This window comes from Stegostoma tigrinum, chromosome 46, assembly GCF_030684315.1.
Source record: "Stegostoma tigrinum isolate sSteTig4 chromosome 46, sSteTig4.hap1, whole genome shotgun sequence".
In the NCBI taxonomy this organism is placed as follows: Eukaryota; Metazoa; Chordata; class Chondrichthyes; order Orectolobiformes; family Stegostomatidae; genus Stegostoma; species Stegostoma tigrinum.
Window position 1 is genome coordinate 4,998,424 of NC_081399.1, and position 13,195 is coordinate 5,011,618.

Below are 13,195 nucleotides of genomic sequence, written 5' to 3' on the forward strand. Positions count from 1 at the left end.
CAGTTCATCCACTTCACCAACACCTTCCACCCCAACCTTCAGTTCACCTGGGCCATCTCCAGCACATCCCTCACCTTCCTGGACCTCTCAGTCTCCATCTCAGGCAACCAGCTTGTAACTGATGTCCATTTCAAGCCCACCGACTCCAACAACTACCTAGAATACACCTCCTCCCACCCACCCTCCTGCAAAAATTCCATCCCCTATTCCCAATTCCTCCGCCTCCGCCGCACCTGCTCCCACGATAAGACATTCCACTCCCGCACATCCCAGATGTCCAAGTTCTTCAAGGACCACAACTTTCCCCCCACAGTTATCGAGAACGCCCTTGACCGCGTCTCCCGCATTTCCTGCAACACATCCCTCACACCCCGCCCCCGCCACAACCGCCCAAAGAGGATCCCCCTCGTTCTCACACACCACCCTACCAACCTCTGGATACAACGCATCATCCTCCGACCCCACCACCCAAAACATTTTTCCATCCCCACCCCTGTCTGCTTTCCGGAGAGACCACTCTCTCCATGACTCCCTTGTTCGCTCCACACTGCCCTCCAACCCCACCACACCCGGCACCTTCCCCTGCAACCGCAGGAAATGCTACACTTGCCCCCACACCTCCTCCCTCACCCCTATCCCAGGCCCCAAGATGACATTCCACATTAAGCAGAGGTTCACCTGCACATCTGCCAATGTGGTATACTGCATCCACTGTACCCGGTGTGGCTTCCTCTACATCGGGGAAACCAAGCGGAGGCTTGGAGACCGTTTTTCAGTTCGCAACAAACAACTGCACCTCCCAGTCGTGAACCATTTCCACTCCCCCTCCCATTCTCTAGATGACATGTCCGTCATGGGCCTCCTGCACTGCCACAATGATGCCACCCAAAGGTTGCAGGAACAGCAACTCATATTCCGCCTGGGAACCCTGCAGCCATATGGTATCAATGTGGACTTCACCAGTTTCAAAATCTCCCCTTCCCCTACTGCATCCCTAAACCGGCCCAGTTCATCCCCTCCCCCCACTGCACCACACAACCAGCCCAGCTCTTCCCCCCCACCCACTGCATCCCAAAACCAGTCCAACCTGTCTCTGCCTCCCTAACCTGTTCTTCCTCTCACCCATCCCTTCCTCCCACCCCAAGCCGCACCCCCAGCTACCTACTAACCTCATCCCACCTCCTTGACCTGTCCGTCTTCCCTGGACTGACCTATCCCCTCCCTACCTCCCCACCTATACTCTCTCCACCTATCTTCTTTACTCTCCATCTTCGGTCCGCCTCCCCCTCTCTCCCTATTTATTCCAGTTCCCTCCCCCCATCCCCCTCTCTGATGAAGGGTCTAGGCCCGAAACGACAGCTTTTGTGCTCCTGAGATGCTGCTGGGCCTGCTGTGTCCATCCAGCCTCACATTTTATTATCCTGGAATTCTCCAGCATCCGCAGTTCCCATTATCCCTGATACTACTTTCCCTCCGCTTAGCTGACTTGGTTTCTCACGTCCCAATTTCTCCTTTAATTCATCTCACTTCTGCCACGTCAAATGAGTGGCTGTGGGCACCTGTATGAGTCCCACTTGTGCTTGCCTTTTTGTGGGGTACGTGGAACAATCTTTGCTCCAGTCCCAAATCCCTTTCCTTGGCACATCAATGACTGTTACAGTGCCGTATCACATTCCCTCCTGGACCTTGAAAAATTTGTTAATTTTGCCTCCAATTCCCACCCCTCTGCAGCCTTCACACGGTCCACCTCCAGCACTTCCCTTCCTTTCTTTAAGCTGTCTCCATTCTGGGGAATACACTGTCCACTGCCAGTCTACGTCATGTCTGTTCTGATGCTGCCTTCCAAAACAGCGCTACCGTCATGGCTTCCTTCTTCCACGGCCGTGGTTTCCCACCCACCGTGGTTGACAGAGTCTTCAACCACATCCAATCTAGCACCCATGCTTCTGGCCTTCCCCCTTCCCATCGCTCACTGTCGCAAGATCGCGGTTCCCCCCCCCACCCCAACCCCGTCCTCACTATTCATCCTACCAACCTCCGTGTTCAAAGGATCATCCTCCATCATTTCAGACAACTCCAGCACAGAACTCCTCCAATAAACACATCTTCACCTCACACAGCCCAGATCCCTCACTCCGTCTGCATTTTACAGGAGCAGTTCCCTCCAGGGAGCCCTAGTCTATTCCTTGATGACCACCGGCACCACAATATCTGGAATTAAGAATCTAATGATGACTGTGAATCCATTGTTGGGAAAAACCCACCTGGCTCACTAATGGCCTTTAGGGAAAGAAACTGCCATCTTTACCTGGTCTGGGCCTACATGTGACTCCAGACCCACAGCAATGTGGTTGACTCTTAACTGCCCTCTGGGCAATTAGGGATGGGCAATAAATGCTGCCTGGCCAGTGACACCCTCATCCCATGAATGAATAAAGGAAAACAATACTAGCGAAGTCCAGGGACTGGTGACACTCCTGTCCTGCGAGCTGCGGCTTTATCATTAAGGAGTTCCTTCTCTTTTGTCTATTAACTGCTGGTCTGCAGTTTCCCCTCGTATTTCCCTGTCCCTTGTCCTACAGGGACGTCCATCATTCTGCAAGCCAGGTGGAAATATAATCATCTTAGTGGGGAAGGACACCGTTCCGGTAACTATGTACCTGATATATCTGTTCCAGTTGGTATTAGTTACATAGTCTACTTACACGAGGCTTCCCTCTACCAGGCACTCATTCTCAGAGAGAGCCCACAAATCGTCTGTGACCCAAAGGGTCATATAACGCAATGTGGAACTTCCAAGGGGTTTCCTATACACCATGAACTGATTGTTACACCCAAATACCACCGATTTTGCAAGTTGGTCCGAGAGTATACCATCCACACACTCTGTGGGCTTCTGGTGGGGCGTACCACAGGTATCCTGGGTATGTCGTTTTCCATTGTGACTGTCCTACCCTTCTGTCTGCAATCATTGCGATAATACAAAATCAACAATAAATGCTCTGTAAGGGTCACATCGGTGTCTTGGGATATCGCTCCAAAGCGCTTCCTAAGAGGACAACAAGAGTTATTTCTGGAAATATATTCAACACTGTGTTCTACATAACATTTTAGAATGACTAAAATTGTCTAATTGTAACCCATTCCTGGCCTCTTTTCTAAAATGCAAACAAAAGGGGTAATAGAGTAAATGTGTGCCAAGCGCAGGATGTGGAGGGTCACGTTGTCAAGTGGATGTTTAGTGGGGACTCATGTGGCTGGGCAGCTTAAAAAGCTGTATCCATTATGGGGCCATCCCTGTCATCCTCAATGTGTAAGCCACAGCCTGTTTTCACTCCAGCTTTTGCTGCCACGATGGGACCCTGGCTGTTATTCCAGATTTCCCATTTCCAGGTTAGACTCTAAGGTGCCCAGCAGTCCCGGGCCAGTTCAGTCACCATGGTAGCACTGATTGGGATTTGGCATTCATTTGTGGGAGCTCTCTTCTTCTGGTGGCAGGGGACTGTATGGAGGGGGGAGTGTGACTGGGCTCAATTCCTGCCCCTTCCTTTGCTCCCCCAGGTTGGGAGGTGGGAGCTATAAGAAGTCCAGACCATGCCTATGTAGACTAATTATCAGGATAACCACTGCACCTTAACTTGTTGGTGAATACTGCATACACACCTTGTTGATGGTACACACTGCTGCTACTCAGCGTTGGTTGTGGATGCAATGGATGTGGTGCTAATCAAGTGAGCTGCATTGTCCTGCACGGTATCCAGCTTCTTGAGAATACTCTTAGAACACCGAGTTCAATTCTGGTCTCCCTGCTGTAGGAAATATGCTGTTAAACTCGGAAGGGTTCTGAAAAGATCTTTAAGCATGTCACCAGGGTTGGAGGGTTTGAGCTACAGGGAGAGGCTGAATAGCCTGGGGCTATTTTCCCTGGAGCATCAGAGGCTGAGGGGTGACTTTATAGAGGTTTATAAAATCATGAGGAACATGGTTTTGGTGAATAGCCAAGATCTTTTTCCCAGGGGAGTCCAAAATTAGAGGGCATAAGTTTAAAGTGAGAGGGGACCTGAGGGGCAACATTTTCACACAGAGGGAGCTGCCAGAGGAAGTGGTGGGGGCTGGTACAGTTACAACATTTAAAAGGCGCCTGGATGGCTAAGTGAATAGGAATGGTTCAGAGGGATTTGGGCCAAATGCTTGCAACTTGGTAGAGAGTAGACTGATGGAGTGGTTACTGGCTAGGTTTTTGTGTACAACACATACATGGGCAATACTCCACATTTTTTGGGATAGATGGCAGCGTTGTAAATATACTGGCACAGCTTTGGGAAAGGATCTAAGCAAGGATGTGCTGTCCTTGGTGGGTGTATGGAGGAGGTCCACAAGAATGATCCTGGAAATGAAGGACTTATCATATGAGATAACAAGGTGTGGAGCTGGACGAACACAGCAGGCCAAGCAGCATCTTAGGAGCAGGAAAGCTGACGTTTCCAGCCTAGACCCTTCATCATAAATTATCATATGGGAAGTGTTTGAGGATTGAGAGGCCAGGATGTGAGAAGCTGTTTCCACTATTAGGAGAGACCAGAAATTGAGGAGACAACCTCAGAAGGGACAACCCCTTTAGAGCTGAGATAAGGTGGAATGTGTTCAGCTGGACGGTGGTTAATGTATGGAGGTCTTTGCTGCAATGTTGTAGGGGCCAGGTCATTGAGTTTCTTCAAGACAGAGATAGACAAGTTCCTGATTAGTTTGGGGATCAGGGGTTACAGGGAGAAGGCAGGAGAATGGAGTTGAGAAACCCATCAACCATGATCGGAATGATGGAGCAGACTCACTATACCGAATGGTCTAATTCTGCTCATTTACCTTATGATCTTGGAGTTTCACTGGCATGTTCTACTTTGGTTTGGATTTCCAGCATCTACTGTATTTTACTTTTGTTTCAATGAAATGCAAATTTGTCCACAGCCACTGGGCAGCTTTATCTGGGCCAATAACGGTGTCTGTACAAGCACCACCAATTGACGTTAACTCTTGTGTCTTTCTCCACAGATGCTGCGGAGTTTCTCCAGCAATTTCTGTTGACGTTGAAGCATGCTTCAACTAAGTGCCTCGCCGTGGAGCAGCTGTTTATCCTGATCAGCTCTTGTTTAGCATAACCAGTTTACTGCTTTTAATCCCCTCTCTGCCCCTTTTCCTCCTCAAGACATTTCCGAGTGCAGCCAATTCTGGTTTTTAAATCCGGTTTGAGTCAGTAGTTTCTAAGCAGATTTGAACATATCTGGTTGAGTACGAAACTGAAAACGCACAGAAAAGCGACGGCAGATCTTAGGCTGAGAAGATTTCTCATCTGGCGGGTAAAGATGTTCTGGCTAAAATGGTTAGAAGCTAAACTAAAACAAGATTGATATTTTTGTAGTAGAAGGTTAGAGGAGAGTGGTGAAGGTCGAAAGAAATAAAATGGAAGGGAAGAGAGAGGCAGGCAGACACCCGGAATTGGATTTGAAAACTCGCAGAGAGATAGAGACCGAGGCAGAGACATAATCTGGTGAGGGGGGGAAGGATTGATATTGCTAGGAAGAGGGTTAAACTTTGTATGGCTTTCTGACCATGCAGAAATGCACATAAAAGGATCCAAAGCGATCCATCGTGTATTTCCCTGCGTGACACGAGAGAAGTCCTCACGGGTTTATGAGCAACCGGGGTAAAGCGTCATTGCACGAGAGAGCGGAAGAGAGTAAAGCTTTCCACTAGTACAACATAATCAGAGGGTTAGATAGGGTGGATAGGGAGATCCTTTTTCCTAGGATGGTGATGGCGAGCACGAGGGGGCATAGCTTTAAATTGAGGGGTGAAAGATATAGGACGGATGTCAGAGGTAGTTTCTTTACTCAGAGTAGTAAGGGAATGGAACGCTTTGCCTGCAACGGTTGTAGATTCGCCAACTTTAGGTACATTTAAGTCATTATTAGATAAGCATATGGATGTACCTGGAACAGTGTAGGTTAGATGGGGTTCATATCGGTATGATCGAGGGCCGAAGGGCCTGTACTGTGCTGTAATGTTCGATGTTCTATGTGCAGCCAGACCTGCTGAATTTTCTCCAGTGCTTTGCTTTTTGTTTTGTTTTGTTTTATTCGCTCACAGCCCCAATAGGACTTGACCACCTCACCTTCAACCGATAAAGCTCATACAGTCTGAGCTGAGAACTTCACAGATTACAGAAAGGGAGGGAAGTGATCACACTAAGTAGGCCGCTCAACCCTTCTAGCTTGCTAGACCATTCAGCAACGGCAGGCAGATGTCAGCTTTTACACTCCCATTTTCGCCCAACCCTGATAACCCCTCAGAAGTAGTAAGAACTGCAGATGATGGAGTCAGAGGTAACACAGTGTGGAGCTGGAGGAACATACCTTTTGCACCTTACTTATCAAAAATCCACCCACCTCTGCCTTCAACATAGTCATGGATTCTATAGAGTATCTACAGAAACTCTGACCTGTTTTTATATTTCTAACTAAATTTTGTTGGTAAGTCTGATTCCCCCCCCATCACTTTTTTTGCTCTATTTAATCATCTGTCCAATGTTCTAATCCACCAGGCATATTTTGACCATTATATGTTTTTACTTTACATTTTTCACTTAATTCACAGAAACCTCTTGGTATTTTTCTTTTCTTATTCAAACGTATCCAGTGTATTTTGAAATGTCTGTACTGCCTCTCTCGACCTATTTTTTAACCTGATTCAGGGCGGTAGTAGTACAACAGTATTATTGTTGGACTGCTAATCCAGAGACCCAGGTAATGTGCTGGGGTGCCACCATGGCAGATGGTGGAATGTGAACCCAATAAAAACCAGGAATTAAGAGCCTAGTGACAACTATGAATCGACTGCTAATTGTTGGGGGGGGGGGGGGTGGCGGGGGAAGCCTATCTGGTTTACTTAATGTCCTTTAGGGAGGGAAATCTGCCATTCTGACCTGGTCTGGCCTACATGTAACTCCAGACTCACAATAATGTGATTGACTCAATAATTCCCACTGGGGAGATTAGAAAAGGGCAATAAATGCTGGGCCAGACTGCAATACACTCATTCAGTGAATGAATAAATAAAAATTCACTTAAGCTACCTCTGTTTTCATGTTCTCATGTTTAAGCTCTTTTAATTAAGTTTGGAATACCAGTCCTAGACCCCACCTTCCATTTCTCAAACTGAATGTCAAATTCAATCACATTATGGTCACTGTTGCAGAGGGATGAGTTTACTATGGCTTTCGTAATTACCTTGTTGCATAATATCAGGGCTAGTATGGCTTGCTGCCTTTTTGGCTAATGAACTTGCTGTCCTACAAAACTATCCTGAAAATATGTTTGTTTTATGAGTGGGAATCTATTCCATCCAGCCCACCCAAGATTTTGAAAACTTCCATCAAATCTCCTCTCAGCTGCCTTCTCTTCAAGGAGAACATTCCCTCCAGCGCAGAAAGAGGCTATTTGGCTCATCTGGTCTATTCTAACCCTTCAAAGTGCATTCCACCCAGACCCAAGCTCCCACCTATGTCTGTTACCCTGAATTTACCATGTTCAACCCACCATAACCTGCACATCTTTGGATTGTGGGAGGAAACCGGAGCACCCGGAGGAAACCATACAGACACAGGGAGAACGTGCAAACTCCACACAGACAGTCACCTGAGGGTGGAATCGAACCTGGGTCCCTGGTGCTGTGAGGCTGCAGTGCTAACCGCTGAGCCACCGTGCTGCCTAACTTCTTCAATCTCTCTCCATAAATGGAGTGGCTCATCTGCAGCACCATTCTTGTAAATCTCTCTTGCACTCTCTCCAATATATTCATAACTTCACTATTATGTGGCACACACACACACACGGCTATGTGCAATACTCTAGCTGAGGTCTAACAAGTGTCATGTAGAAGTTTGACATCACCTCCTTCCTCCTAATAATAAAGCCGAGGATGCTGCATGGCTTATGAGGCACCACGGTGGCTCAGTGGTATAGCACTGCAGCCTCACAGCACCAGGAACCCGGGTTCAATTCCAGCCTCCAGCACCTGTCTTGTGTGGAGTTTGCACATTCTCCCCGTGTCTGCATGGGTTTCCTCCGGGTGCTCCGGTTTCCTCCCACAGTCCAAAGATGTGCAGGCTCGGTGGATCAGCCGTGCTAAATTTCCCGTACTGTTCAGGGGTGTGTGGGTTACAGGGGAATGGGTCTGGGTGGGATGCTTCAAGGGGCGGTGTGGACTTGTTGGGCCAAAGGGCCTGTTTCCACACTGTAGGGAATCTAATCTAATCTTAATTCTTGCTGATTCTGCCAGAACCTCCCACCTTCAATGATCTGTGAACACCCAGCTCCCTCTGCTCCTGCACCCCCTTTAGAATCGTACATTACCACAGGTTTCTATCTTCCAGCACTTTCCTTGCTTGGTCTCTCGTTGCTCAAATCCTCTACCAAACTGGTTCACTGAGGCCTCTCTGCTACTTGCCCTGCTTTCTGATTCCCTGATCTATTCTCCTGACCGTGTGTCTTTCTGAGAATCTGGATTTGTTTCTGCGAGCACAGTCCCCACACAATCTTGTACTTGGATTTCTAAAGTTGGTAATAACCCCTTCTACTCTGCTGCCCTTTATGTGGACTGTCAGAGAGCATCATTTCCAGCAGCTAATGCTCAGAAAGGTTAACCATCCCCCACGCACACACTCCCTCTCAAAAAGATTTTAACCTCCATTGAGGGTTTCCTGCTCTTGACCCTGGCCAGCGTTTTGTTCTCAACCTTAAAGGCCTACTACGATCATCAGATTCTGAAAGCTGTTTATATTTCCCACTAACAAAGGTGCCTGGAGTTTAAGATTTTGTAGGGAATAGAATTGTACATTTTCTGAGGCCATTCTGCTGGATAATCAGCGCTGAGTAGCCTCTTTGATCCTTTCGGCTTCTTCCAGACAGACTTACCCAGTGCTGAAATCACTTGCACAACTGGAAACAATCCTCTGTCCCTGGTAGTACTAACAGTATCCAACAGACCTCAGAACATACATTTAGAACATAGGGCATAGAACTCTACAGCGCAGTACAGGGCCTTTGGCCCTTGACGTTGCGCCGACCTGTGAAACCAATCTGAAGCCCATCTAACCTACTATTCCATTACCATCCGTATGTTTATCCAATGACCATTTAAACGCCCTGACAGTTGGCAGGTCTACTACTATTGCAGGCAGGGCATTCCACACCCTTACTACCCTTTGAGTAAAGAACCTACCTCTGACATCTGTCCTATATCTATCACCCCTCAATTTAAAGTTATGTCCCTTCATGCTAGCCATCTCCATCGAGGAAAAAGGCTCTCGCTGTCCACCCTATCTAATCCTCTGACCATCTGGTATGTCTCTATTAGGTCAGCTCTTAACCTTCTTCTCTCTAATGATAATAATAACAGCCTCAAGTCCCTCCATACCAGGCAACATCCTGGTAAAATTTACTGCATCAGTCTTTGAGCCGTGCATTCATCTCTCTATTCTGACTTGTTCTCTGCCATTTGAATGGAGCTCAGGTAATTAACTAGAGGTTCTGCTCAGCAGCCTCAAAGTGACTACTTTTTTCTTGTGGTGACAGCAAAAACTGCAGAGACTGGAGTTAGAGACAACACAGTGTGGAGCTGGAGAAATACAGCAGGCCAGGCAGCGTCAGAAAGTTGACATTTTGGGTCAGGATCCTTATTCAGAAATGGGGAGGGAGAAAGGGAGCTGGTAAATAGAGAGGAGGGGTGGGGCTGGGGAAAATAGGTGGGATGGTGATAGGTGAGGGCAGGTAGGCAGTGGTAGGGATTGGTCAGTAAGGTGGGAGGGGTGGATGGGTGGGAAGAAGATGGACAGGTTGTGTCAGGTCAAGGAGGCAGGGATGAGCAGGAGGGTTGGACATGGGATGAGGCTGGGGGTGGGGAGATTTTAAAACTGGCGAATTGCATGTTTAGGCCATTGGGCGGTAGGAATATGAGGTGTTGCTCCTCCAGTTTGTGTGTGGTGTCGTTGTGAAACTGGAGGAGGCCCAGGATGGACATATCACCCAGGGAATTGGGAGGGAGAGTTAAAATGGTTGGCAACAGGAAATTTCTGTTACTTGTTGCCATCAGAGTGCAGATGCTCTACAAAACGATCTCTCGGTCTACACATTGTCTCGCTGATGTAGAGGAGGCTAGATCAGGAGCAGCGGATACAGTGGACTTTTTTCCTTGCCTTACCTACGTTGTTGGTACCTGCTTCGAGCACAAAGACTGGATCTTTCCTCTCCAGCCCTGAGTAGATGCCTCAAACCCTGACACGGGGCTGACAACACAAATTCAGGACTCTGGTTATTTGAGGAAGATAACAGTGTCTAATCTCCATACTATCATGCCCCCATGATCACTACATTCCTTTTTGGTTACTCCCTTTGAATGGCATCCTGTACCACGGTCAGTTAGTTTTCAGCCTCCTGGCAGCCCTCCCTCTCATGCAAACAACCTAAAAAGAGCATCAAACCTGTTAAACTATTGGAGAGGCTGAGGTTCCTGCCCTCTGGGTTCACTTATCTACCTCAGTCAGAGATACATGCTCTCTGTCACTGATCACTGACCAAAACACAAGTCCCTATCCTAAAGGTCTCTAACCACCTCCTGGTACAAAATTTCCTGGTAGCTTTCCCCCTCCCGATTGTGCTACAATCTCTGTACTTTAGCTTACAACTCATGACCTTGATAACAAAGCTGCTTGAACGTCAAACACATACTGCGGATACTTTGCACTGGGTCACAGTGGCATCCGCAGCTTGTCAGAAGTAATGTGTTTTAATTAACTATTTAATTATGGTATTCCATTATCCATTTGCCGTGTTTTGTATGTTTTATATGATTTGGGAGTGTTAAGGTTTATACGGTTACGAGGTTATTTTTAGGAATAAACCACTTACCAGATCGTGAGCTTCTTCCCCAGTAGTGATAACGAATTCCTCGAGGATGAAAAAGTTAGATCAGACAAAGTAGCACTCCGCCCGTCTTCACCAAATTTGGCTCTGTTTGAATGCTTAGGCACAGGAAAAGAAGTGGTTTAGGCTTGTTTACCTTCACTAACACCATTTACTCTCAAGCAAACCAGCCTACATATCTGACACATGCCTTATCTGCTGGAGGGCAACAGAATAACAGGTCACAGCAGAAGGGAACCTGAAAATAACCAGCACCTCACATTTTTGACAATCAATTCAAGGTGTTGAGGACAATTTTTGTTTCTTTAACTTGCACCTGTCCTTTTTCCTTAATGCATAAAGTCATAAAATTCCCTGCTCTCTGAGACAAAACTTTCCAGCCCATTTTACTGAAAACACTGGACTATCTGTGATCCCTGACCAGCATCTCAAGGCGGTGCTGAACATTAACTCGGGATCAGAAGCTGGTCATTCATGAGGTTTTTAACAGTTTTATTATAATGAAGCAATATGAATTGTCTAATAATACTCCTTCATTGGTGTATCTGTACCCCTGGGCCTGTACCCATAGATCTGGTTATCTTATCTCACTTCTCTTTCTCATCTGCTTGTCCAATTGCTTCCAACCCACTATCCATGACTCATCCAATTTTCCCTATTCCGTTTTAACACGTTTCCAGATTCCTGACTATAACCATTCAGTTCTTCAACATGAATGCCCAGTCTGTCAACATCTCCGCTCCCTATCAAGGCAGCCTAACATAGAATCATAAAATCCCTACAGTGTGGAAACAGGCCATTTGGCCCATCAAGCCCACTCCAACCCTCTAAGCATCCCGCCTAGATCTATTCCCCCTACCCTTTCCCTGTAACTTACCGAATATACACGTCCCTGAACACTATGGGATAATTTAGCATGGCCAATCCACCTAGCCTGCACATCTTCGGACTGTGGGAGGAAACCCAGAGCACCCGGAGGAAACCCACACAGACACGGGGAGAATGTGCAAACTGCACACAGTCACTTGAGGGTGAATTCGAACCCAGGTTTCCCGTGCTGTGAGGCAGCGGTGCTAACCGCTGAGTTGCCATGCCACCCAGCAGTCTCTACTTTATCCTTGAATGGAGACTCATCTGACCCCGTCCCACCAACCCCACCCTTGTCTGATCAACTGAGCCTGTTCTTACGCTGAACAACATCTTGAACTTTGCTCACTTCTTTCAATAAGTAAAACGTGGTAGCGAGTTATGTTTGTCTTTTTTTTGTGCGATACATTGAACTGGTCTTTTTGGAATCAGCCTGATTCCTGGGACAGACAGACTGGTGTATAAAAAGCAACTTGATCAGTTGGGACCATATTCACTGTACTGTAGGAGAATTGAGGGTGAATCTCATAGAAACCTATAAAATTCAAATAAAACTAGACCGGGTAAATGCAGGAAGGATGTTCCTGATGACTAGGGAGTCTAAAGATACAGGTGAGCCATTTAGGACTGAGATGAGGAGAATTGTCTTCATCCAGAGAGTGGTGAGATTGTGGAATTCTCTGCCGCTGAAAGTGGTTGAAATCAAAACATTGAACATTCTCCCATACTTTATGGAATTAAAAAGATTAAAGAGTATCAGGGAGAAAATGGGAACTATCACTGATCAACCATGATCATGTGGAACAGCAGAGCAGGCTCCAACGGCCTCCTCCTCAACTAATTTTTTAACTATTTCCATGACATCAAAGCTCCAGTCCCTTCCCGTAATCTCTCTTTCCTGTATATGAATGAGTTTTCCTGAGTTGGCCAAGAGCTGAAATATTTCATTGGAAACAAAGTCAACCTCTGTGCCTTTCTCACCTTATCTGCCCACCTCAGACTCTCAACTACTGTGTGTCCATCTCTGGGTGTCAGCTACCAACTCATCAGCCTGGATGAGTGGACAGTGGAGAAGGTTACCTTGGAGTACAACTGGACCTTGATCAGAGGGGCTGAGGAGTGGCAGGTGGAGTTTAAATTAGATAACTGTGAGGTTCTACACTTTGGTAGGGTAAATCAGGGTGGAACCTATACAGTCATTGGTAAGGTCCTGGGCAGTGTTGCTGAATGGAAAGACCTTGGGGTACAGCTTCATCTTTCCTTGAAAGTGGAGTTCCCAAGTACATAGGACAGTGAAGAAGATGTTTGGCATGCTGGCCATTATTGGTCAGTGCATTGATTATAGGAATTGG

General features: G+C 47.0%; 1 protein-coding gene across 4 annotated transcripts in view; it reads left to right on the top strand.

Annotated features, from left to right (window-relative positions):
- Window positions 1–13,195, top strand: part of LOC125450433 (NACHT, LRR and PYD domains-containing protein 3-like) — a 42,134-nt gene that overhangs the window by 2,368 nt on the left and 26,571 nt on the right. The window contains exon 1 of one of the 4 annotated variants that reach the window (XM_059642842.1): window positions 5,251–5,354. The exons of 1 other annotated variant lie outside the window; for it this stretch is intronic. The gene's annotated coding sequence lies outside the window, so the exon portion shown is untranslated. Of the gene's footprint in view, window positions 1–5,250; window positions 5,378–12,878; window positions 12,970–13,195 lie in introns of those variants that run through there. 2 more of the 4 variants (XM_059642843.1, XM_059642844.1) reach the window with 2 other exon arrangements.